This window comes from Uranotaenia lowii, chromosome 2, assembly GCF_029784155.1.
Source record: "Uranotaenia lowii strain MFRU-FL chromosome 2, ASM2978415v1, whole genome shotgun sequence".
Classification (NCBI taxonomy): Eukaryota; Metazoa; Arthropoda; class Insecta; order Diptera; family Culicidae; genus Uranotaenia; species Uranotaenia lowii.
This window is the reverse complement of record NC_073692.1, coordinates 354,158,021-354,184,223: the sequence shown is the minus strand read 5'-3', so window position 1 is coordinate 354,184,223 and position 26,203 is coordinate 354,158,021. Positions and strand designations below refer to the sequence as shown.

At 34.9% G+C, this 26,203-nt stretch overlaps 2 protein-coding genes and 3 long non-coding RNA genes across 10 annotated transcripts in view; 1 reads left to right on the top strand and 4 right to left on the bottom strand.

Moving 5' to 3' along the window:
• Positions 1-26,203, top strand: part of LOC129745812 (SH3 domain-binding protein 5 homolog) — a 132,112-nt gene that overhangs the window by 2,435 nt on the left and 103,474 nt on the right. The gene's annotated exons all lie outside the window — the stretch shown is intronic.
• LOC129745810 (SH3 domain-binding protein 5 homolog) overlaps positions 1-26,203 on the bottom strand; it is a 96,852-nt gene that overhangs the window by 34,646 nt on the left and 36,003 nt on the right. The window lies entirely within an intron of this gene.
• LOC129745822 (uncharacterized) lies at positions 8,442-10,158 on the bottom strand. The gene is made up of 2 exons (XR_008737190.1): positions 8,781-10,158; positions 8,442-8,711 (listed from the first exon to the last, which is right to left on the bottom strand). It is a non-coding gene; the product is annotated as an uncharacterized LOC129745822 (long non-coding RNA).
• LOC129745819 (uncharacterized) lies at positions 15,279-16,287 on the bottom strand. Its single transcript, XR_008737188.1, has 2 exons — positions 15,585-16,287; positions 15,279-15,521 (listed from the first exon to the last, which is right to left on the bottom strand). It is a non-coding gene; the product is annotated as an uncharacterized LOC129745819 (long non-coding RNA).
• Positions 24,689-25,952, bottom strand: LOC129745818 (uncharacterized). Its single transcript, XR_008737187.1, has 3 exons — positions 25,767-25,952; positions 24,990-25,700; positions 24,689-24,923 (listed from the first exon to the last, which is right to left on the bottom strand). It is a non-coding gene; the product is annotated as an uncharacterized LOC129745818 (long non-coding RNA).

Sequence of the window (26,203 nt, the reverse complement as noted above, 5' to 3'; positions counted from 1 at the left end):
AGGAGCTCACTGCTATCTAACCAACAAATGCTTCAATTTGATTCATAATATCGTGCGTGTTGCAAAATCAATAGAGAAGACCAACCAGACTAACCAACTACCAATAAGGCTTTGTAGATTTGACTGTTGTTGTAGCGATATCGGTATTTTTTGGTCATCTTTTGGAGATTTTCAGACAACAAACGTTCCCTAGCCGATTGAACTGATGCCGAATATTACTGTAGGGATGAGATGGAGGATATGCCGAAAATAAATCAAATTTAATTCAAATAAAATAAAGTAATAGTTGTATTCGGAAACACTAAAGATAAATAAAATTAAATAAATGTCTATGACAACGTTTGTTATTTTGGCAATACTATGCAAAACAAACGAAACAAAATCAGTCATTGATCTTTTCTTGTGTGAGTGAAAGACGTTTCTGAGTGAATCTCTGAATTGAGATTCATAAGCATCGTAAAATCACGACAATGCATGGCGTGGGTTGGTATAATAAGGACAGAGAGCGCAGATTGTCAAGGCTTCTGCAACGAAAAATTATTTCTGATTCAGCCTCCGGTAGAAACACGGATTAGCACAGGGAGCACAGATTTTAAAGGCTGCTGCTACGAAAAAAAAGTTTTTATTCGGCCTCCGGTAGAAATACAGATTGGCACAGGGAGCACAGAATTTAATGGCTGCTGCTACGATCAAAATTGTTTCTGATTCGGCCACTGGCAAAAAAAGAAGGAAAGGCTTTGGAAGCGCAGATTTTTAAGGCTGTTGTTGCTGGTTGTTTGGTTTGCCTTTCCGGTGGAAAAAAAGGAATTGTTTTTTTACGGGATTTTCATCCTCTGGGATGATTCATCCCTAAAAAACGGAATTGGCTTTTGAAGCGCAGATTATTAGGAGTGTTGCGGCTGATTGTTTGCTTTGATTTGGTCATCCGGTGGAAAAAGACGGAATGGCATGGTGAAGAAGAATAACGCAGGTCTTAGCAGTTTGAGTGCTAGTTTATTAATAAGTGAAAAAAACTGTTTGTCACTAAGGTGACTCTAAACCAATGGCTACTTCAATACTCCCTCTCCATTGATGTGTTCTAATCCTATTTTTTTACAAAGAGTAGTGAATTGCTGAACTGGGAGTGATTTCTTAAACAAATCCGCCTGTTGTTCCTTGGTTCCGATGTAGAGTAATTTAACTTTTCTATTCATGACCGCATCTCGCACGAAATGTGCTTGACACGTCGCGTTTCCTCCTTCTGAGCCATCTTTATAGCTTCTTGATTGTCTTCGTATACGGGAACTGGAAGAAGATTCGTAGTGTCTGATAAATCGGGCATCAAACCTTGCGACCAAATAACTTCACTAATACAGCTGCTTAAAGCAATGTACTCAGCTTCTGTAGAGGACATCGCTACAACGGACTGCTTTTTAGATGACCAACCAATCGTAGAACCAAATGTCCAGATACACATTTTCTGTCTTCTTCATCACTTGCAAAATCAGAGTACACAAATGCTTCAATGGGTGGTTTCGATACATCACGTTTGTATACCAGCTTCAAATCTTTTGTTCCTTGTAAATAACGTAAAACTCGTTTGGCACATTTCCAATGATCATCTCCAGCTGCATCTTGGAATCTGGATAGGTATTCCACAACGTATCATAAATCCTGACGCGTTCCTAACATGATGTACATAAGACTTCCTATCAGCTCCCAAAAAGGTTGACCACAGTGGCCATCATGTTTCATGAGTTGTAGATTTGTTTCAGCAGGTGAAGCCGACGGTTTACAATTTTCCATGTTAAATTTGCAAAGAGTTTTTTCAATCTTTCCTTTCTGTGACAGGGAAAAAGTACCTTCATTCATATCTCGCTCAAATCGTATTCCTAAGAAGTCATGCAGCTCCACCAAATCGGTCATTTGGAATCCTTCCATTAATAATTTCTTCAATTGTTTTATCGTACTCATCAGCGAGGCTACAATCAAAAGTTCATCTACATATATAATTATATATGTTATGCTTTCTTTTTCCTTTAGAATATAAAGACAGTAGTCATGTTGCGATCGTGTAAAACCAAGCCTTAACAGACACTCATTAAATCGGCTGTTGTCCAAGGTGCTGGACTTTGTTTGAGGCCATACAATGATTTTTTTAAGCAAACAAACTTCATTAGGCTTTGAAACAATGCCCTCTGGCACCTGCATATAGACAAGCTTATCCAAAATACCGTTCAAAAATGCTGTTTAACATCTAATTGGTGAATAAAGTAGTTTCTAGCATTAGCAACAGCAATAATTGTCCAAATAGTATTCATTCTGGCTACAGACGCAAACGTCTCTTCATAATCAATATACATTTTCTGCATAAAGCCTTCCACCACAAGTCTAGCCTTGTACCTCGGTGAACTTCCTACAGCATCCGTTTTCACAACAAATACCCATTTGCAAGGGATGACTGATGCTTCTGTAGGGCGTTGGACCAAATCCCACGTGCCATTCTCCAGGAGGGATCTTAGCTCATCATCTATCGCTTTCCGCCATTGACCTCATGGATGTTACCAGAAACGTCGCAGTAGTTTTTAGGAATCTGTGAAAGATTTTCTACAACAGACATTGCTCTAAGTGGAAAAATGTAATCTGAAATGATTCTTTCTGTTTGTGGTGGGAGTGCGGAGGGGGTCCTGGGTTCTCATCATCGAGTTGATTGTAGGAACAAGGGACATCAACAGCATCTTCGAAATTTTGGTCATCACTAGCTGATGCATTCAAAACATTTTCTTTTTCTATTGAACTGCACATATCATCTCTTGGTTCTTGTCGATCACTTGGGTCGGATGTTAGTACTGCTTTTACAGGAACGATATTAAGTTTTTCTTTTTCTAAATGCATCTTCTTGTTTTCATTAAATGGGAGAGGAAAATCGTATTCGTTCTTCTTGTTTTTGTATTCCATAAACGATACACGTTCGGGGCATATCCAACCATTGTATATTTTTGTCCCGTGGGATCCAATTTGCTTCTTTTTGGTTTAGGTATCCAAGAAAACGATAGACATAAAAAACTCGTAGATTTTTAATATTCGTTTACACCATGCCATCTTTCCGTCGGAGTATCGTTCGTATTTAATGCTTCAGTAGAACTACGGTTTGTAACATACACTGCGTTCAGAGCTGCCTCGCCCCATAAATATTTTGGTACGCCTGACTCAACTAGTTGAGGCGAATATCCAACAGAAGGTTCAACTTGAGTTCCTCTACGTTTATAATATTCCAGCTGTTCAGTTGAAAAATATTCTCGGCCAAGATCACAACGTAAGTTTTATATCAAGCATCCAAATTTAGCAGTCACCATTGCCTCATAAACTTTATAATACTCAAAAACTTGATTTTTTTTTCATCAGACATATGACTAAAAAATGGGTATAATCATCCAAAAAAGAAACGATGTAGCGATGTCCGTCATACGTAGTTGGAGTTATTGGACCACACACATCTGTATGTATACGTTCCAGCGGCCTAGAAGTAGAGGGTCGATTTCTATTGAAAGGATTACGTACCATTTTTCCTTCTGAGCAGGAGGCACAGAACAAGCCATCCACATCCGAAGATTTAACATCGTTCATTCCGTCAACCATATCTGCAGTCTTCAATTTTAGAATATTCTTGTGACCAAGATGTGCCAACCTCCGAAGCCATAGTTCTAATGTTGACGACGTACTCACAGCACTGTTCAATGCCATCAATCGTTCAGAAATTCTCATATTAACACAGTACAGTAGCAGCGATTTCTCGATATGCCATCATTAAACTTGCAAAATTTTCTTCCAGGATCACCTTGACACCCATCTTTGAAAGTTGTCTCGTCGAAAGCAAATTGTATTTTAAGTCAGGAACAAATACAACTTCGTTGAATACTACCGGTACTTCCAATCCTTTGGCTACCAATCTTCCTCTGATTCGACCAATTTTTGTAACAATCATGATTTCTCCAGCCTTCGCATTCAATAGGAATCGGTTCTTTTAGTTCTTCCATCGATTCAAACACTGCTTGTGTTCCTACCATATGACGACTGGCCCCGGAATCGAGAACCCATTCCAGGCATCCGACCTTCTGAACGACCTCATCTCCAGATCGCACCACCAAAACTACCTCCCGATCAACAGGAACTTCAGCTACATAAGCACGCTCTTTGAATCTTCTGTTGCTAGGACACTCAAACCGCCTGTGACCAATAAGACCGCATTGGAAACATTTTTCGAAAAATTTGGGTTTGTGTGTTCTGGTCGCTAAAGCTACACCTTCGGAATCCTCTTGAGCAAACGAGTTATCAGTTCTGCCAGCACGTTTCAGTTCCTCAGCCATCAACCTTACCTTGACCATGTCCATTCGCAGTTCTTCCTCGTTTAAATTTTCAAGTGCTGTTGTTACGGTATCAAATGACAATGATAAGGACATTAACAGCTGACTTATTTGATCCTTCTCCGACATTGTTGGTCCAGCACTCTTCAATTGACGTATGTGCTCATCAAATTTCTTGAAATGATCCTTCAGATTTGATCCTTCGGCCATCTTAAGATTTTACAGGCTTCTCCGTATAAAATTTAACGCCGCAAAACCAACTTTGCAGAAAGTCGATCTCAAGGATTCCCACATCTGCTTTGCGGTTTCTTTATCTCTTACTATTCCAGGAAATCCTCGGAAACGTATGAGATAATAAGGGCCGAGGGCCTTCGCTTTATTGTCCATCTCGTTGAACGCCGCTTGTGTCGCTGCGGGTGCATCTTCGTTTGGATTGTCTTCCTGTATTGCCAGATCCACACCATGAATCGCCAGTTGGGATTGAACCCGAAACTTCCAAATATCGTACTGCTCACCAGCAAACTGAATAATTCCGGTCTTTTTCGCGCTACTTGCTATTACTGTTTCGGTTCTGAAAACTTCTTGAAGGGATCTTGAAAAAGTAGAACTTTCAGTTACGCTGCTCCCAAAACCTGAAGAACAATAACGCAGGTCTTAACAGTTTGGGTGCTAGTTTATTAATAAGTGAAAAAACTGTGTGTCACTAAGGTGACTCTAAACCAATGGCTACTTCAATACTTGGAAGCGCAAATTTTTAAGACTGTTGCTTCTGTTGGTTTGTTTTGGTTTGACCTTCCGGTGGAAAAAGACGGAATGGATTTGGAAGCCCAGATTTTCAGGCAGTTTCTGCTGATTTTTTTACTTTGATTTGGCCTACCGGTAGAAAAAAACGTAATTGGTTAAGGAAGCGCAGGTTTTTAAGGCTGCTTTTGCTGATTGTTTACTTTGATTTGGTTTTCCGGTGTATAAGACGGAATTGGCTTAGGAAGTATAGATTTATAAGGCTTTTGTTGCTGATTGTTTGTGTTGATTTGGCCTTCCGGTGGAAAAAAGACGGAATGGCTTTGGAAGCGAAGATTTTTAAGGCTGCTGCTACTGGTGGTTTGTTTTGGTTTGGCTTTCCGGTGGAAAAACGGAATTGGCTAAAGAAGCGCAGATTTTTAGGACTGTTGAGTTGCTTGCAATGTTGTTGTTTGCTTTGATTTGGCCATCCGAGAAAAAGACGGAAAGGTTTTGTAAGTGCAGATTTTTAAGACTGTTGCTGCTGTTTGTTTGTTTTGGTTTGGCTTTCCGGTGGAAATGGACTCAATGGATTTAGAAGCGCAGATTTTCAGGCAGCTTTTGCTGATTTTGTTTGGCCTTCCAGTAGAAAAAAAACGCAATGGCTTTGGAGCGCAGATTTTTAAGACTGTTGCTGCTGATTGTTTGTTTTGGTTTGGCCTTCTGGTGGAAAAAAGACAGAATTGGCTTAGGAAGCGCAGATTTTTAATGCTGCTGCTTCTGAATTTTAATTTGTTTGTTTTTAATTGGGAAAGCTGTTTCTAAGAATACTATCGAATTATTCCGGCTCTCGTGAATAGAGACAGGGCGACAAGAAAAGCACAGTTTGAGAAAGCTGTTACTAAGATTTTTTCGGATTGTTCCGGCTCTGGTAAACAAAAACAGAGTATCAGGGAAAGTACAAATTGGGAAGGCTTCAGGGAAAAGTATTTTCGCATTGGATGAAGAATATGCAGTAAATAAATAAAATTTTTAGATTTAAAAAGCTTTTGCAGGGAATGAATGTAGAATTGAGATGAGGGATATCTGCAAAATAAAATGATGTATTCTAGAAAAACAAACGTCTGTAAATATAAGATTCTATTGAGAATAGAGTTGAGAAGGAATGTAGAGATGAGATGAAGGATATGTAGAAATTAAATAAAATTTGTAGGATGGAGGATAAAGATGTGGAATATGGAATAAAAATTAAGGATATTGGGTAAATAAAATTTGTTTCCAGAGAAAAAAAGTCGATGCTGTAAAGTAATGATTGAGAATAGAGGTGAGAAGGAATGTAGGGAGGAGATGAAGGATATCGTGAGCATCGAAGACATTCAGTGCCGGTCACTTAAAACTCAAGTGATGAGTAAGTGAATATTGATTTGGTCACTAAAAATTTAAGTAAGAGGCAAGTGAAATGTACATGAGTCACTTGAAACGAAGAAATTCACTGAGTTTTCACTTTTAAGTGAATCATCTAGTGTTTTTAAGTGTGATTTTGGGTTCAGTGTTCAATTTATAGAAAACAAATCAGGTAGATTTAATATTTAATCGACTTTTACCAGACCTTGGTTTTCCTGTATGTGCTTTGTGCAACCAGATGGCTACATGCCCAACTTTGATTTGTCGAAGTCCTTCACACATTCAAGATTACCTACACTTTTCCGTGTTCAATATATCGTTCGATGGAGTCCCACAAGGTAGCCACCTAGGAACGCCTATTTATATGCTATTATTGAATGATGAAAACGGTCTCTGGACGTAATGAGGACGTATTTAGAATGAATGTTCAACAACGATACCAAACGTTATTGATTGTCAACATTTTCTTGTTCTGATTCGACAATTTAGTATCACTGTATCCGTGCTGTCAAGTTGGTAATGATGTTTTGCATTTGTTATTTGCTCAACGTCTGATTTAAGATTTTCCGAATAGTGGTATTTGGCAAACGGCCGAATACCGAATATGTACTCATTTTTTTTGTTATTCGATTAAAAGACGAATACTCGGTTTAAATACGGTTGAATATTCTATTAAAAATTAGGATACAAAATCTCCGTTCATTTATTTGGTATGTAAGAATATTTCAGGATTTGAGCACTTGCGGATATGCGAAAATTCGAAATTAAAACCTTGAATATTTTGAAGATTTGACGTTTAAAATGTTTGTTTCTCGGTTTCTAATGTTTTATTTTTCGGCACGAAACAGGATTGAAGAAAAATCCTACCAATATGGCGAAGACAGCGGACTAAAAAAAACCTGTTTCACAATTCATTCAGCTTTATGGTCTGGCTGGTCGATCGAAGCCTACGGCGCAATAGTAGAATATCCAATCCACTTATTCCTCGTAACCTTTTCTGTGCTTCGTTCAGCGTTTGCTCGAGACCGAGAATACCAAGTAAAAGGAGAAAAAAAGGAAAAAAAACGACTACAAAATCATCATCATCACGACGAGACCGTGAGAATATGAGCTAATAGCGAACAAACAAACAACGTAGCTTCAGCGAATTCATGCGATCATCTCGTTGAAGAATGTGACGCACAATGATCGAAATGTTACTGAATGAATTTTGTTACTGAGAAGAATTAAAATATCCCTTCAATTTTTACTGTTTGTATATTTAATATTTCTGATTTCTGTGCATAGTAATATATGAAAACATTATATATCTACTAATCACTTGAAATAATTTTATTCTTGATTCCAGTGTGCAATAACTAATGTTAATTGAAGAAGACTGGCAAACGAGGATGATGGACTCTTGACTCAAGTTGTTGCATAGCTATGGTGCTGGTGGCTTACCTTGGGCACTTTATTCAGCTAATTTAGTGCACAAATCACTCTTCTTGAGATACTCAAACGCTCTTTTCAATCTTCGGTACCAGCAGAAGATTCTTACAAGGATAAACTATTTATTCTGATCACCGCACGTACTTATGATCTTTTTCGATTGGTGTTTCTTGGTGATTTTATAGAGGAACATTAGGCTCTTTTTTCTTTTTAAAATCACCAAAAACATCAATAGAAAAAGATCATACAGTAAATCTTTGGAACATCATGGCAAATATTCACTATACCAAAGCTAAATTTCAAGATTTTGTGTCACATCGGCAACAATTTAATGTCGAATGTCTAAGATGCAATGACAATAGTATGCAATTGACATTGACAATTCGCTTCTGAGGCCTCGTGTGTTTGAAAAATTTACCATGGATATTTTGACGATTTCATACCATTTTTACGAAGATTAAAAAACCTTAAACTTTATTTATGCCCCCCTACGGGATTTTCGAAAAAAAAATCGAAGGGAGGGATGGGCAGACAAAAGAAGAATTTGATATTGGTTGCGGACTTATTTATTTTCTTAAATTTCATTTACTTCACTGCACTGTCTCAAATGTTTTAGGTAAATTTTAATTTAAAAAATAAAATTGTTTAATTGTCTTGTTTTTCAAAAGCATCGACATCGACCACTCACACATTGTCCGAGCAGACCCCTCGTGGCACATGCATTCGCACACCTCGCATTTTCACAGCTTTGACGTTTAACCCGAAGAGGTTCCGATCCTTGATGTCCGCTTTCTGGCATCAAAAGGTTGTCCGCTAAAACCGAACCAGAAAACACGTTTAATTTTTAACCGATAACATTTAAGAAATTTCCTCATAACTCACCTGCGATAAAATTCGTTGATTGAGGTACGTTTTCATCGCCGTTGGTAAAGAAGACGGTAGTCAAACAGACTACCGCAACTAGAAGTAATAGCCTGGCTGAGAACATTGTATGGAATTCTAATTAAAACTGATGAATGTTGTCCCCTTAGAAGTTCTGTTGAGATTATTTTCCTCGGATGTATTTACTTGTACTTTTATAGCGAGAAATTGTTGACATGTTTTATTTTCAATTTATGCAGCGACATTAAATTACCTTAACATTTCCATTCGATAGATGTGTTAATTGCAATAGCTGACCATGTTCAGTGACGATATATAGGAATTACCCCTTAGAAAGTGTTTGGTCGCTGAGCATTTTCCAATCTGACGACGCACGAGAGTAGTTATCAATCAAACAGATTGCCGGAGATGGCCTAAAATATTTTAAGGTTTGGAAGTTTGTATGATTCTACACTACATACAGTAGAACTTTAAGAGCGTAGACATAGGTTTTAGGAAAAACGGGAAACGGAGCTGTGTAAAAAAACAAAAACAAAACATATTAAGGCGTGTACCGTTAACTCTGATTTCTTTTTTCACGGCGACCGTTTAAGAATATGTTAACAATATTTTGAATGGTCACAGTTTGAGAACTCCCGAATAGCTATTCGAATAAATTTCGTCAGATATGGAGGTTGGTGGCAGTAAAAGCATTTCCTGACATTTGGAAGAAACAGAAACTGGTTTTTCTGCCAAATCCGAATAAACCATTAGAAAACGCCATATCGGTCAATATTTCTATTCAGTTTATCCTCTGCTTTCGTGGGTATAAGATGTGTTTTCTCTATCTCAAAACCAAAATATGATCAGGCAAATGATCAGTTTTTTCGGAAGTGGTGTTCTGAAATTGGCCGCGGTTTTCCCTGTTATACTTTTTCCGGAACATTTAGACCAAGAGGATCTACACAGTCGTTGCCTATTTAAAATACTGGTGACGGAAACATACTACTGGAAAAAAGGAAGGAGGTTTTCTAGAACTAAAAAATGACGGGTATGTGTTGAAAGCTAGGAATAAGGATCAAGTAAAGCTACTTATTAAGCTTACTCACCTCAGTGCTAATGAAAAATGCCAGCAACAGACACGTATGCATGTGCCAAAATGCTCCAAATGCAAAAATGTGCAAATGTGCTCCAAATCACATCGAAACGAAAAACGAAAGAAAGTTGTTCCTCAGACACTCACCCTCAGCATCTACAACCTGTGAAAGAACAAATGATGGTGAAGTCCCAAATAAAGCAAATTGCTTTATGAAGTAAGTAATGATCTCAATAAAAAGTTTAAATTACACTCTGACTTCAGGTCAACCCAGTTTGGCAAAGTTTGGGTCTCTGACTTTGAGTGCCATATCGAACTGGGATTAAACTATCCTTCAGCACAGGGAAGTCATACAAGCGCTAGTGTTCTCCACAGCACACTCATTAATGAAGCCAGTATAAGCAATACCTCTGCTCTTTACGACTCGAGGTACGTTCTTTCTTCTAATGTCTAGAGATCGACCTCTCGTCTAATGTCTCGAGGCCTATCCTCGTAATGGCCGAAGGTCAAAAACCTCTCCTCTTGACGATTCGAAACCCGATCTCTCTTCGTAATGACTCGAGGTTAACGCACAACGCTCGTGATCGGACCTCTCCTCGTAATGACTCGAGGTTAACACGCACACCGCTTCTTTTGACAACTCGAGGCATGAGCACTTCTCTAACGACTCGGAGTACGTTCACATGTTACTCCAAACTAGATAACAAAGAAGCAGCTCAACTAGCCAGGGAAGAATCCTAAGGCCTGTTGATTGGACCTTAACTTTTCGGCGGAGTATCGAGTAGTGCCTTGACTACGCAGCTCAACTGCTGCGTCTTCCTCAATCAGAGAGAGTGCATACTTGGGTTGAAATTAATAAGCGTACAAGACATATGGTTGCATATCTTAGTCCTTAGTCCTAAGAAGGTTTTATCATACATCTTTGATATCATACGCTGCTCAAGTAGACGTGAGCCTGATAGCATATATGTAGTAACGCGAGGTAATATCAAAATAGATAAACAACTGGTCACAACAACTACTCCCCCACAAAGATAAAAATGACTCGATTCGATTTCTAGAAAGGTCACAGAACAGATGATTTTATTCGCTCTGTCATAGAGACATTGTACAGAACCCAAAAGACTTGAGGAACGCCTTCAACAGTGTCAGTTGGGCAGCTATTGTGTCTTCGGGTATACGTACCAGGATCCAGGCTTATCTCTGTAGAATTGTGAAAAGTTGCTTCCAAAATCGCCAGTTACAGTATATAATCAGCGGGAATGAAGACCCTGAGGGTCTAATGGGGAGTTCCGAAAGAGTCAATACTTTACATGGTGTTGTGGAACTCCACACACGACAAGTTGTTGTCGCTGTAGAGGCAGTGGAGAGTTGAATGCGCTCCAAATTTTTGCGTCCGGTTTACTACCAAACCGACAAAGACAATCTGATATTAGCCCAAGAAAGTACCATTGCAATTTGATCGTATGATATCGGCTCCGAAAGTGGAGTCCAAAGTCGAGTGGGTGTGATGATTGACGACCTATTTAGCTTTCGGGGTATTGTGGAAGTATTTGGAAGATTCATCACGAAGATCATGAAGAATCCCAATTGTTTTGGACAGGTGGTCTGCTTGACTCTTAAATCTTACTTCATGATTATCGACTCCTGATTAGTCCTGATGACTATGAACTCCTAACTCTTGGCTATGGACTCATAACTCTAGAGTCTAAGTTCTAGTCTCTAGACCAGTGGTTTTCAAACTTTTTTCACTCAGCGCCCCCCTTTATCGATATTTTAGAGCTCACTACCCTCCCTAGGAGTGTTTTTGAACAAATTTGTATAGAAATACATCAACAATTGGTAGTTCTGGGCTCTTTCATCGCCCCCTGTAGGCTCTCAACACCCATCAGGGGGTGATAGGGACCACTTTGAAATTTACTGCTCTCGACTCTTGATTAGAAATTCTTTATTGTTGACTCTAGACTCTAATTTCGAAGCTCTGCACTCTAGACGTCACAATTTAGATTCTATACTCTAGACTCCAAATTAGACACGAGACATAAAACTAAAGAATCTTAATTCTAGAATACAATTTCAAGAATCAAAACTCTAAACTTTAGAGCTTAGATATTAGACTTTAAATTCTATACTCTGGATTCCAGAGTCCTGGCCCCAGAATTTAGACTCTTGACTTCAAAATCTAGACCCTACAATTTTAACTTTATATCTGCTCTCTAGAATCCAGATTATAGATATTAAACTCTAGGTTCTAGACATTAGACGTTAGACTCAAATCTGGACTCTAGATTCTAGAGATTCTAGAGTCCAACCTGTAGACTGTAGACTCTAGATTCTAGACTCTAAACTCTGGTTTTTAAAATGGTCCCTATCGCCCCCAGAGGGGCGGTGATAGCATGCAAGGGGGCAGCGGAAGAGCTCAGTATTGCCAATTTTTGTTGCATTTCTGAAGAAAAAAAAATTGATCCAAAATATCCTTGGGGCGGTGAGATCTAAAAATTTGAGACAGGGGCGGTAAGCGAAAAAGTTTGAAAACCACTGACTATTGAATCTAATCTCTAGAGTTTAGATTCTAGACTCTCAACTCTAAAATCTGGACTTTGGACACTAGACTTGAAACTTAAGTTTTTAGATTCAAGGCTACAGAATCTAAATTCTCAACTCTAGATTCTAGATTCAAGACTCTCGAGACTTGATTTAAGACGCAGAAAAAAGTATAGTTTTATCAACAATATTTCGCCTATATTTAATTATATTGATGATTGATTCTCGACCAACTAAATTTATTAAATATTCAACTATATTTATATGATTGGTTTAATGAATTCACGTATAAATATGATAGCTTCAACTTCAATTGTATGATTGATCAAACCATAAATATGATAAATTCAACTATATATATACTGATTGATATTGGGCATTAAACTAAACATATTGTAGATTCAATTATACAGCTATCGTTGATTTTACTATAAATATGATTGAATCAATATTATTTCTATGATTGATTTTTAGCGTTCAACTATATGTAATAATTGTTTTTTTTGTAGTTTTCTTGCATTAATTTTTTTTCATTTTAATTTTAGTTTTAAATATATTTTGTTTATTCGTTAATAAGATTATGTTAAAAACGAATAATATGATAATGCTTTATTCGGGTTAACGGTCAGCACATCAATTACTTTGTTACTGTCCAGCCATTTCTGCTTCCCGATGAAAAACAAATCGGTGCCACGCAACCGGGATGTCTAGTGGCATCGTTTCCTTCGATTGCAATTTAGTTGCTGCCGCATCTGGCTAGAATTGACCTGAAGGGAGGTAAAACTTTGATGCCTGAGTTGAAAGCAAACAGTAACCAAAATTAGCTATCGACGCCAAAATGATAGCATAATTTAGTGTCGGATTTTTCACGGGATGTCTACTACCGATTCCTCCAGTGCTATCGTTTCCTTCGCTTTTAATTTAGTTGCTGCCGTATTCGGCTAGAATTAACCTGAAGAGAGAAAATTTTTTGTCACAATTTTATTTAAACAAGCAATTGTGCTATACCTCCTTTACTAATTATCTCATGTTTGCTATTGGTAAACACGAACTGCCTTTTGCTGAGGGCACATTAGCTACACTTATATACATGTAGTGTTTGGATGTGTAGTATAGTAATTTTTCAAGTTCACACAATCAATCAAAAAAATATTGTTGAATTTACTATATTTATAGTTCAATGCCTAAAATCAATTGTATATTTGTAGTTGAATCTATCATATTTACAGTTTAATCAATTATATCATGATCGTGAAATCAATCATATTTATAGTTGAATGTGAGAGGTCAGTTAGGAAATTATAGTTGAGTCTATTATATTTATAGATAAATGCCAAAAATCAATCATACAATTGCAGTTGAATCTGTAAATAAGAATCAAATATACCATTAAAGTTGAATCTAATATATTTATAGTTGATTGCGTAAGGTCAATCATCAGTTTGTTTGTTGAGTCTTCTATATTTATAGTTGGATGCAAAAAAAATCAACTACGCTTTGATGATTGGTAAAACCAGCTGAAGGCTCTAGAGATTCTATACACTAGACTCTACTTGACACTACTTATTATACTTTGGGCTATAGATTCCAGTTTCCAAATTTCACACTCTGAACTTAAGGCTCTGAAGGCTCTAGATCTCAGCATATAATCCCTAGACTGTAGATTCTAAATTCTAAACGACAAACTCTAGACTTAAGATTTTAGAGTTTTAACTCTTAACTCTAAACTCTAGATTTAGAGTAAGCTCTGAAATCTAAACTGTTGGCTTTTGACCCTATACTTTGGGTACTTGAATCAAACTCTGAATTCTAGATTCAAGAGCCTAAACTCTAGATTCTAAATTCTGGACGCTGAACTGTAGCTTCTATACTATAGATATAAGGATTGTAGATTCTAGACTAAGGTTGCCAGAACTTTTTCAGCAGGTATCCGGGTCGGAGAAATCCCGGCTATTTTATCTCAAAACATGGCAAAATCCGGGCATTTGATTTCAAAATTGTCAAAACCCAGGAATTACTCAACGAAAATCAAGAAAAAAAATTAGGCTTCCAAAAAATCCTTCTTCTTCTCCTGATTATTTTATGAAACTTGCTCAATAAATTTCGTTTTGAACGCATTATCAAAAAATGTTTTAAACCCTTTTTTTTAGTTTGATTTGGGAATGAGAATGAAAATAATCCGGCACAAAATCTTGGCTTTTTCAACAAAATCCGGGTAACCGGATTTTCAAAAATTTCATTAAATATCAGGGCAAACCCGGATAAAACCGGGCATTCTGACAACCTTATTCTGGACTCTTAACTCTAGCCTCTAGATTCAAGACTTTGGGCTCTAAACTCAGGCTCTTGGTTCTAGATTCTAGTCCTTAGATTCTAGTAGCTAAACTCTTAACTCTCTACTCTAGATATGTAGCTTCTTTTACGAAACTACCATAATCATGGGAACGCATGTCATAATGACATTAACGCAAATTCACTTATTTTTCTCTGTATCCACCCGTATCACGCATATTCATCATCACCAAAATCCGCTGACCATCGCTTCTTTTTCGCGAACGATCTCCAGCCGGATCGTCGAGTAGACGTTTGTTTGTTTACACTTCCAATATCTCTACCCAATCCAAAACCCCAATCATCACCTTCAAGCGACGCTGATCAGCAGCTAGCTTTGGGTTGATTCGAAAATTAGTCCGGCTCCGGGATATAATTTCAATTTTCGAACCGCTCGATTCGACTCGACTCGATTCGCGCGGTGGTCAATGTTCCAATTTTTTTCTGCAGCTTTCTTAGCTTCGGAGCAGAAGTTGTGTAACTTGGTGTCGTTCGATACTCGGCATTGCATGTTTGGCAGGCTGATCATTTGGCGAATTGAGCAATCATAAATTGGAACCAACGTTCGATGTTGGTTCGGGAGTTTTAGAAAACATAATTTATATTCTTTTCATAATTTCCACTTTCCACAGTTTAGTAAACTATCACACTTTTTAAATTTTATGGTGGTGGACAGATGCATCTTCCTCTGGAACAAATGGCTTGCGGTTCCTGGCAAACGCGCCAACAATCGGAATTGGCCCGGCACGCCTGTCGCTGCTGGCGGAGGACCTGGTCCAGGCTTGTTTCAACTAAAAAAAATACGATTTTCATTATTGAGTCGCAAAATTATTATTTAAAACTCTCTCCAATACCTCCAAAGTCGCCACCCAGTTCAAGATAACTTTGTGGAGTTCCATTGCCGGTTGTAACCAGAAGCAAAATGCAGCTTGCAACAAGTAGCAGCTTTCGGGAGGAACGCATTCTTAAACTTTCTTACGGACGCGACTTTACCCAACTAACCCAGTAACAGTACTGTTGGAGAATTGTTAGAAAAAAAATATTTATATTAAAAGTTGACATGCGGTTTTGCCGGGATGTGTTTCTTATTAATTTATGTTCGGCCCAACGCGGATGTTTTAAACGGGTTTCCATCCATGAAAACTCGTTGCTGTTGAATAATTGAATTTCAATTCAGAATTCGTACGAGAGAGAATCTCAAGCAGCCCTTTGTCTAGTCGCTTACGCTTTTCTATTAGATTGGTTAAGACTCGTGTTAGTTGAGAATTTAGAAAGCTTATGGATGACTGAGATTTATTGCATCATGTTCGGGAGATACCAGGTATTTTTCTAATTCTTTTTTTACAGATTTTAAAACAAAGTGCTTCAATTGAGCAAAATACAAAACTACACAACCAATATCCTGACAAATATCGAATGGTCTTTAAAACTCTACAATTTTTTTTCCGAAATTTTTGACGTCGCCTTGTTGTGGTCTAATTTAAGTTGAAATCAGTACAGCTTTTTATTTTTTCGTGCTGAATAAAGGGATCAGCTTTCAGCATTAGTATTCTGAATCGGAGTTCTATCTGTAGTTTTTATTTAATATGTAGTGATTTTTAACCTAACAGAATTATTATTTAAAAAATTTCAGTTTATTTTAGATTTCAGATTCAAAATTTTGAACTCAGATTCAAAGATCGGAAATCAGAAATGAAGAATCAGAAGCTCAAAAGTCAGAAGTTAAAGACCGGAAATTTGTAATAAAACGAATGAAATATCAGAAAATTAAAACACATAAATCAAAAATCAAAACTCAGAAGTCAGATATTAGAAACCAGAAGTTATAAATAATAAATTAGAAATCAGAAGATAGAAATCTGTACATAGAATTCAGAAATCAAGCGTCACGTGAGTCACATGCCAGAAGTAAAAATTCAAAAGCCTGAAGTTTGAAATAGGAAATAAAAAAAAAAACTAAAATAAATTAAGTAATCAAGAAGTCAGAAATAAGAAATTAGTAGTCAGCAGTCTGAAGAAGTAAGAAACCAGATGTTGTGAATTACAAATAAGAAATCAGAAGGCTGAATTCAGAGGTCAAAATCCAGGATCTAATGCCAGAGGTCAGAAATTGCAAATTGGAAGTCGGAAGTCGGAGAAGATAGAAATATAATCAATAGTGATCAAAAGTCAGAATTATAATCAAAATCTAGAATTCAGAAGTCTGAAGTTCGGAAGTAAAAAAGTGAGGCCAGAAGTCAGTAATCGGAAACCAGAAGACTGAAGTCGGAAAACAGAAGCAAGCAGCCAGAAGTAACCTGACAGAAATATAAATAATATAATAGTGATAAAATATCAGAAATATAATTCGAATTCCAAAGTCTGAAGTGAGAAGTCGAAATCAGAATTCAGAGATTGTCAAATACTAAATCAGAAGTCAGAAGTATTTAAAACATCAGAAACTTAAACCCAGAAAGTAGAACTCGAAAATTGCAAGGCAGAAAGCAGGTATTAGAATCCAGAATGTAGAAATAATGAATTGGGAATTAAAGTCAGAAATCAAAATCCAAAAGTCAGAACCCAGAAGGTAGAAGTCAGATATTGGAAATCGGAAATCAGACGCCAAGAGTAAAAACTTATTGAATTAGAAATAGGTCATTTATAAATCAAACAGTAGTCTGAATTCTAGAGTTGGAAGTCGGAAGTCAAAAGCCAGAATCCAGTCGTTAGAAAGCCAGAAGCCGGAGAGAAATAAGAAATTAGAAAAAGGAAATAAGAAATCAGTAGTCAAAAACCAAAAATCAGAAATAAAAAAAATTACAAAATTACAAAATTACAAAATTACAAAATTACAAAATTACAAAATTACAAAATTACAAAATTACAAAATTACAAAATTACAAAATTACAAAATTACAAAATTACAAAATTACAAAATTACAAAATTACAAAATTACAAAATTACAAAATTACAAAATTACAAAATTACAAAATTACAAAATTACAAAATTACAAAATTACAAAATTACAAAATTACAAAATTACAAAATTACAAAATTACAAAATTACAAAATTACAAAATTACAAAATTACAAAATTACAAAATTACAAAATTACAAAATTACAAAATTACAAAATTACAAAATTACAAAATTACAAAATTACAAAATTACAAAATTACAAAATTACAAAATTACAAAATTACAAAATTACAAAATTACAAAATTACAAAATTACAAAATTACAAAATTACAAAATTACAAAATTACAAAATTACAAAATTACAAAATTACAAAATTACAAAATTACAAAATTACAAAATTACAAAATTACAAAATTACAAAATTACAAAATTACAAAATTACAAAATTACAAAATTACAAAATTACAAAATTACAAAATTACAAAATTACAAAATTACAAAATTACAAAATTACAAAATTACAAAATTACCAAATTACCAAATTACCAAATTACAAAATTACAAAATTACAAAATTACAAAATTACAAAATTACAAAAGTACAAAAGTACAAAATTACAAAATTACAAAATTACAAAATTACAAAATTACAAAATTACAAAATTACAAAATTACAAAATTACAAAATTACAAAATTACAAAATTACAAAATTACAAAATTACAAAATTACAAAATTACAAAATTACAAAATTACAAAATTACAAAATTACAAAATTACAAAATTACAAAATTACAAAATTACAAAATTACAAAATTACAAAATTACAAAATTACAAAATTACAAAATTACAAAATTACAAAATTACAAAATTACAAAATTACAAAATTACAAAATTACAAAATTACAAAATTACAAAATTACAAAATTACAAAATTACAAAATTACAAAATTACAAAATTACAAAATTACAAAATTACAAAATTACAAAATTACAAAATTACAAAATTACAAAATTACAAAATTACAAAATTACAAAATTACAAAATTACAAAATTACAAAATTACAAAATTACAAAATTACAAAATTACAAAATTACAAAATTACAAAATTACAAAATTACAAAATTACAAAATTACAAAATTACAAAATTACAAAATTACAAAATTACAAAATTTCAAAATTTCAAAATTACAAAATTACATAATTACAAAATTACAAAATTACAAAATTACAAAATTACAAAATTACAAAATTACAAAATTACAAAATTACAAAATTACAAAATTACAAAATTACAAAATTACAAAATTACAAAATTACAAAATTACAAAATTACAAAATTACAAAATTACAAAATTACAAAATTACAAAATTACAAAATTACAAAATTACAAAATTACAAAATTACAAAATTACAAAATTACAAAATTACAAAATTACAAAATTACAAAATTACAAAATTACAAAATTACAAAATTACAAAATTACAAAATTACAAAATTACAAAATTACAAAATTACAAAATTACAAAATTACAAAATTACAAAATTACAAAATTACAAAATTACAAAATTACAAAATTACAAAATTACAAAATTACAAAATTACAAAATTACAAAATTACAAAATTACAAAATTACAAAATTACAAAATTACAAAATTACAAAATTACAAAATTAAAAAATTACAAAATTACAAAATTACAAAATTACAAAATTACAAAATTACAAAATTACAAAATTACAAAATTACAAAATTACAAAATTACAAAATTCAAAATTACAAAATTACAAAATTACAAAATTACAAAATTACAAAATTACAAAATTACAAAATTACAAAATCCAATATTAAAAATCAAAAATCAAAAAGCGAAAATCAGAGGTCAGTATTCAGTAGGCAGTTGTCAGAAGTCAGAAGTCAGAAGTCAGAAGTCAGAAGTCAGAAGTCAGAAGTCAGAAGTCAAAGTCAAAAGTCAGAAGTCAGTAGTCAGAAGTCAAAAGTCAAAAGTTAAAAATCAGAAGTGAGAAGGCAGAAATCAGAAGTCAGAAGTTAGGAGTCAGAAATCAGAAGTAGGAAGTCATAAATCAGAAGTCAGATATCAGAAGTCAGAAGTCAGAAATCAGAAGTTAGAAGTTAGAAGTTTGAAATTAGAAGTCAGAAGTCAGAAGTCAGAAGTCAGAAGTCAGAAATCAGAACTTAGAAGTAAGAAGTTAGAAATTAGAAGTCAGAAGTCAGAAGGCCGAAATCAGAAGTCAGCATTTAATCGTCAAAAGGCCATTTTTGAATTCATAAGACCGAAGTCAGAAGTCAGATGTCAGAAGTCAGAAGTCAGAAGTCAGAAGTCGGAAGTCAAAGCTCAGAAGTCAGAAGTCAGAAGTCATAAATCAGAAGTCAGAAGTCAGAAGTAAGAAGTCAGAAGTCAGAAATCAGAAGTTAGAAGTTAGAAGTTAGAAGTTAGAAATTAGAAGTCAGAAGTCAGAAGTCTAAAGTCAAAAGTCAAAAGTCAAAAGTCAAAAGTCAGAAGTCAAAAGTCGGAAGTCAGAAGTCAGAAGTCAGAAGTCAGAAGTCAAAAGTCAAAAGCCAAAAGTCAAAAGTCAAAAGTCAAAAGTCAAAAGTCAAAAGTCAAAAGTCAAAAGTCAAAAGTCAAAAGTCAAAAGTCAAAAGTCAAAAGTCAAAAGTCAAAAGTCAAAAGTCAAAAGTCAAAAGTCAAAAGTCAAAAGTCAAAAGTCAAAAGTCAAAAGTCAAAAGTCAAAAGTCAAAAGTCAAAAGTCAAAAGTCAAAAGTCAAAAGTCAAAAGTCAAAAGTCAAAAGTCAAAAGTCAAAAGTCAAAAGTCAAAAGTCAAAAGTCAAAAGTCAAAAGTCAAAAGTCAAAAGTCAAAAGTCAAAAGTCAAAAGTCAAAAGTCAAAAGTCAAAAGTCAAAAGTCAAAAGTCAAAAGTCAAAAGTCAAAAGTCAAAAGTCAAAAGTCAAAAGTCAAAAGTCAAAAGTCAAAAGTCAAAAGTCAAAAGTCAAAAGTCAAAAGTCAAAAGTCAAAAGTCAAAAGTCAAAAGTCAAAAGTCAAAAGTCAAAAGTCAAAAGTCAAAAGTCAAAAGTCAAAAGTCAAAAGTCAAAAGTCAAAAGTCAAAAGTCAAAAGTCAAAAGTCAAAAGTCAAAAGTCAAAAGTCAAAAGTCAAAAGTCAAAAGTCAAAAGTCAAAAGTCAAAAGTCAAAAGTCAAAAGTCAAAAGTCAAAAGTCAAAAGTCAAAAGTCAAAAGTCAAAAGTCAAAAGTCAAAAGTCAAAAGTCAAAAGTCAAAAGTCAAAAGTCAAAAGTCAAAAGTCAAAAGTCAAAAGTCAAAAGTCAAAAGTCAAAAGTCAAAAGTCGGAAGTCAGAAGTCAGAAGTCAGAAGTCAGAAGTCAGAAGTCAGAAGTCAGAAGTCAAAGTCAAAAGTCAGAAGTCAGTAGTCAGAAGTCAAAAGTCAAAAGTTAAAAATCAGAAGTGAGAAGGCAGAAATCAGAAGTCAGAAGTTAGGAGTCAGAAATCAGAAGTAGGAAGTCATAAATCAGAAGTCAGATATCAGAAGTCAGAAGTCAGAAATCAGAAGTTAGAAGTTAGAAGTTTGAAATTAGAAGTCAGAAGTCAGAAGTCAGAAGTCAGAAGTCAGAAATCAGAACTTAGAAGTAAGAAGTTAGAAATTAGAAGTCAGAAGTCAGAAGGCCGAAATCAGAAGTCAGCATTTAATCGTCAAAAGGCCATTTTTGAATTCATAAGACCGAAGTCAGAAGTCAGATGTCAGAAGTCAGAAGTCAGAAGTCAGAAGTCGAAAGTCAAAGCTCAGAAGTCAGAAGTCAGAAGTCATAAATCAGAAGTCAGAAGTCAGAAGTAAGAAGTCAGAAGTCAGAAATCAGAAGTTAGAAGTTAGAAGTTAGAAGTTAGAAGTTAGAAATTAGAAGTCAGAAGTCAGAAGTCGGAAGTCAAAAGTCAAAAGTCAAAAGTCAAAAGTCAAAAGTCAAAAGTCAGAAGTCAAAAGTCGGAAGTCAGAAGTCAGAAGTCAGAAGTCAGAAGTCAAAAGTCAAAAGCCAAAAGTCAAAAGTCAAAAGTCAAAAGTCAAAAGTCAAAAGTCAAAAGTCAAAAGTCAAAAGTCAAAAGTCAAAAGTCAAAAGTCAAAAGTCAAAAGTCAAAAGTCAAAAGTCAAAAGTCAAAAGTCAAAAGTCAAAAGTCAAAAGTCAAAAGTCAAAAGTCAAAAGTCAAAAGTCAAAAGTCAAAAGTCAAAAGTCAAAAGTCAAAAGTCAAAAGTCAAAAGTCAAAAGTCAAAAGTCAAAAGTCAAAAGTCAAAAGTCAAAAGTCAAAAGTCAAAAGTCAAAAGTCAAAAGTCAAAAGTCAAAAGTCAAAAGTCAAAAGTCAAAAGTCAAAAGTCAAAAGTCAAAAGTCAAAAGTCAAAAGTCAAAAGTCAAAAGTCAAAAGTCAAAAGTCAAAAGTCAAAAGTCAAAAGTCAAAAGTCAAAAGTCAAAAGTCAAAAGTCAAAAGTCAAAAGTCAAAAGTCAAAAGTCCAAAAGTCCAAAAGTTCAAAAGTCCAAAAGTCCAAAAGTCCAAAAGTCAAAAGTCAAAAGTCATAAGGCAAAAGTCAGAAGTCAGAAGTCAGAAGTCAGAGGTCTAAAGTCAAAGGTGTGGAGTCAGAAGTGAGAAGTCAGGAGTTGGAAGTCAGAAGTCAGAAGTCGGAAGTCAGAAGTCAGATGTCAAAAGTCAGAAGTTAGATGTCATAAGTCAGTAGTCGAAAGTCGGAAGCCGGAAATCGGAAGACAGCAGTCAGAAATTAAAAGTCAGAAGTCAGAGCTCAGAGGTCAGAAGTCAGATGTCAGAAGTAAAAAATCGGAAGGCTGAAGTCAGAAGTCAGATAGCCGAAGTCGGACGTCAGAAATCAGAAATCGGAAGTCAGAAGTCAGAAGTCAGAAATTGGAAGTCGGAAGTCAGAAGTCATAAGTCAGATATCAAAAGTCAGATGGCCGAAGTCAGTAGTCAGAAGTCAGATGTCAGAGGTAAGAAGTCAGAAGTCAGAAGTCAGATGTCAGATGTCAGATGTCAGAAGTCAGAAGTCTGAAGTCGGAAATCGGAAATCGGAAGTCGGAAGTCAAAAGTCAGAAGTCAGATGTCAGATGTCAGATGTCAGAAGTCAGAAGTCAGAAATCATAAGTCAGAAGTCAGAAGTCAGACATCAGAAGTCAGAAGGCCAAAGAGAGAAGTCAGTCGATGTCAGAAATATGAATTCAGAAGTCAGAAGTCATAAACCTGAGATCTAAACTTAGAATTCAAATGACAAAAATTTAAAATCTGACTTCAGATGTCGGTCAGAGGTTCGAAATCTAAAACAATAATTTTTGTAAATTTTCCAGAAAAGCCTTTTGTATTTTATGTTTTACTTGAACTTCTTTGTCGCTTTCTGTTTTTAACGGGGCTTATGATGTAGCTCAGTTGGCAGGTCAGCTGCTTCCTGAGCCGATGTCTGCGAGTTCGAATCCAAGAGTATAGATCGAACACAGTTATACCGGATAAGTTTTTCAATCACTGTTTGCCAACTGCAAATCGTGAATGTCATAAAAGTGAGAAAATGACTTATCGAAAGTAAAAGTATTTTATTGCGGATCCCCAGTTCCTTTTATGTTTTCTGATTTGATTTTTAATCTGTTTGTTATTTTCTTCTTAAATTTTTTCAAACTTTTTCCTTTCAAACTAATTTGTATTTTTCTCCTTATTTTACTTTTAATTTTTTATTTTTGGGTTTTTTTTATTTAAAAAAAAAAGTTCTGTTGTGTTATGTTTAATTTTATACCTCATTAATGTTGTTTATTTAATTTTATTTCTTTAAAAAGTTTTGTTGTTTTTAGTGGTCATTTTTTTTTTTTAATGTTAACAAACTTTTTTTTCATTTTTTTCCCCAGTCAGGTTTTTCAGTTTATTTTCCAGCAATGATTTTTGTAGATATATTTCTTAACAAAATTAGTAATACATCATCGCATAAAAAATCGCATCAAAAATAGCATTTACCTACCAAAGTGGAAAAAATATACACACATATTTTCAACTTCTGGCTTTAGCGATAAGAATTATACAAATTGGACGATATTCAACAACTCATTCGTACATCCTGAAAGCGCGAGAGAGCACAAATTTAGCTCTCAATGCATGCAAATCGTTGCCAGCGACAATATTCCAAATGAGTCATCTGATTTTTAGCAATTTGGTTGCACTGCTCATCGCAGAGAGAACAGTAAGGCTGATGTCATGCTGAAGCAACTAGCAACGCGACCTACAACGCAACGTTCACACGACTAACCAGCTCTCATTTGATCTCCATGGAAATCGCGCAGACCTGTCATACTGGTCGCTTTGTGTAGCGCGACCAATCTGATGCCAATGTGTTAAGTAGCGCGACTAGTAGGAAATCCAATAGGAACATTGTTTTCTCTCGATTTGAAGCAGTGATTCCGGGTTTTAAGCACAGTAGTACGAAGATCTGTCCGAACTTGTGATAATAAACTAAAAACTATCTTAATCGGCGAGAAAATTTTCATGATTTGATGAGTTTTTGATGGCTCCGGAAAGAAATGAGATGATTCAAAGCATTGTCAGATGAAGAGAAGTGATGATTTGTAGGGAATTTCAAAGTGACAGGTCGCGCCAGCATGACATACCAATGCAATGCAACGCAATCTTATTGGAACGTTGCGTTGCGTTGCGTTGCGTTGCTAGTTGTTTCAGCATGACATCAGCCTAAGATTGTTTTCTCACTTGAATACCGCGCGGAAGAACAAATTTGCAAACTTGGCAGACTTTTTTTCATATCCGATTTATACCGACTTTAAGTAACCACTTTTACGATCGTTTACTTGTTTGGTTGGAATTGCGATTCGTATTAATATTGTTAACGATTTGAGCTATTATTTGTAATGCGATTTTATGTTTGCTGAGTTGTCTTGTAATTTTTCAACCGATTCTTTTAACACCAATTTGATTCGAAATCATGTGTGTTGTCTATGATTAGCATTGACTTTCTTTCATTAGTTTAAAAATCATCCAATCGACTCTACTATTAAACATTTATTTTCCAAAATTACTGGATCCGAAAACGTTAAACGTGGTGCAGATGCATCGACCATTGGTACATCTACCGGACAGCCCTATCACCGAACAGTAGGGAAAACACTGCTCGGTGGTACAAATTTGCGATTGAAAGCGATTAACTTCCGGCTGGTCGTCTCCATCGTCGACGTTTTCGACAGCAGAAGGACTTGAATAAAGATGTGGTCTATTTTCTAGAAAATTTTCTGGGACTGTAAGTTTATTTTAGTCTTAAAGTTTTCTTAAACGAAGTGACTTACCTCTTACTAAACTTAACCGAAAGTCAATTTTTTCACTTTTTGTTTGCCAGACTGTCAAACAGAGCACTGCTACAGTAAGTACTAGCTTGAGTAAATTCATTTCGACGATGCGAATGTGGTGAATGTTGTTCGGACTCAGGTTGGGCTAAGATTATTCCCTATGAAGTGTGTTTTCCTAACTCTTTATATTGCTGATGCATTACTGGTTTTTAATTTATGCTGCGTTAATAATGAATATTTAGGCAAAGGTTTTTGCTACGGTGCATTGGAAAGAGGAATTATGAAGAAACAAACAAAATAAAAATTCAACATTCAATTTTAAAAGCATTTGCACATGATTTTCGGGAAACAATAAAACGGATTCGAAATGTTAAATCATGGATATTTGAATGTTAGTTTCATTGGAATTTATTGGTCTTAGTACTTATTGGGAATAAGCTCGAAGTATGACATTTGAAAACAAAAATTCTCGCAGCTTCTCAACTGTTCTTACTGATTAAGTTGCTAAACAAAATTATGTTATTAAAATTACAATTTTTTAGTTTCTTGAATGGCATTCACATGAACCTCTCCTACATACTCCCAATAGATTATTTCTAGCACAATCAGCCCCACATCGTATAGTAGAACAAGTCTGACGTTTCATTCACGGAGCTTTCGATTCTTCATTTCCACTATTTCCACTTCCCTCGCTCATCAATCGCTTATTCTCTGGGGCAAAAATTTCAGGTTTTAGTTTTTAATCTATTATTGTTAAACCAATTTTTTATAACTCACCTTCGAGAAAGCTGGTTGATCGTTGCTGCTCGTTTTCTTCGCCGTTGGTAAAGTAGATGGTAGTCAAACAGACTACCGCAACCAGAAGTAATAACTTGGTCGAGTACATTGTACCGGATTAGAATTGATAAATGTTGTCGCCTTTCAAAGTCTTTTGAGATTGGTCCCCTCGGATGTGTTTACTTGCTCTTTTATACAGCAAAAGTGTGACTAGTTTTTAATTGATTCAGTGTTATAGAATATCCGGAATTTCCCTCGCTATTGATGTGTTAATTGAAATTATTTGTCCTGTTTAATGACGATTTGAATGCATTTACCTTACAAAGGGTGGGCACAGTACCGGGAAAACTGGGAACACCGAGAAAAAACAGGAATTTAGAGCCATGCTGGAACAAAAGTTTGTGAAGTGTAAACTTAAAGTTTTATAAGTTTTTTTC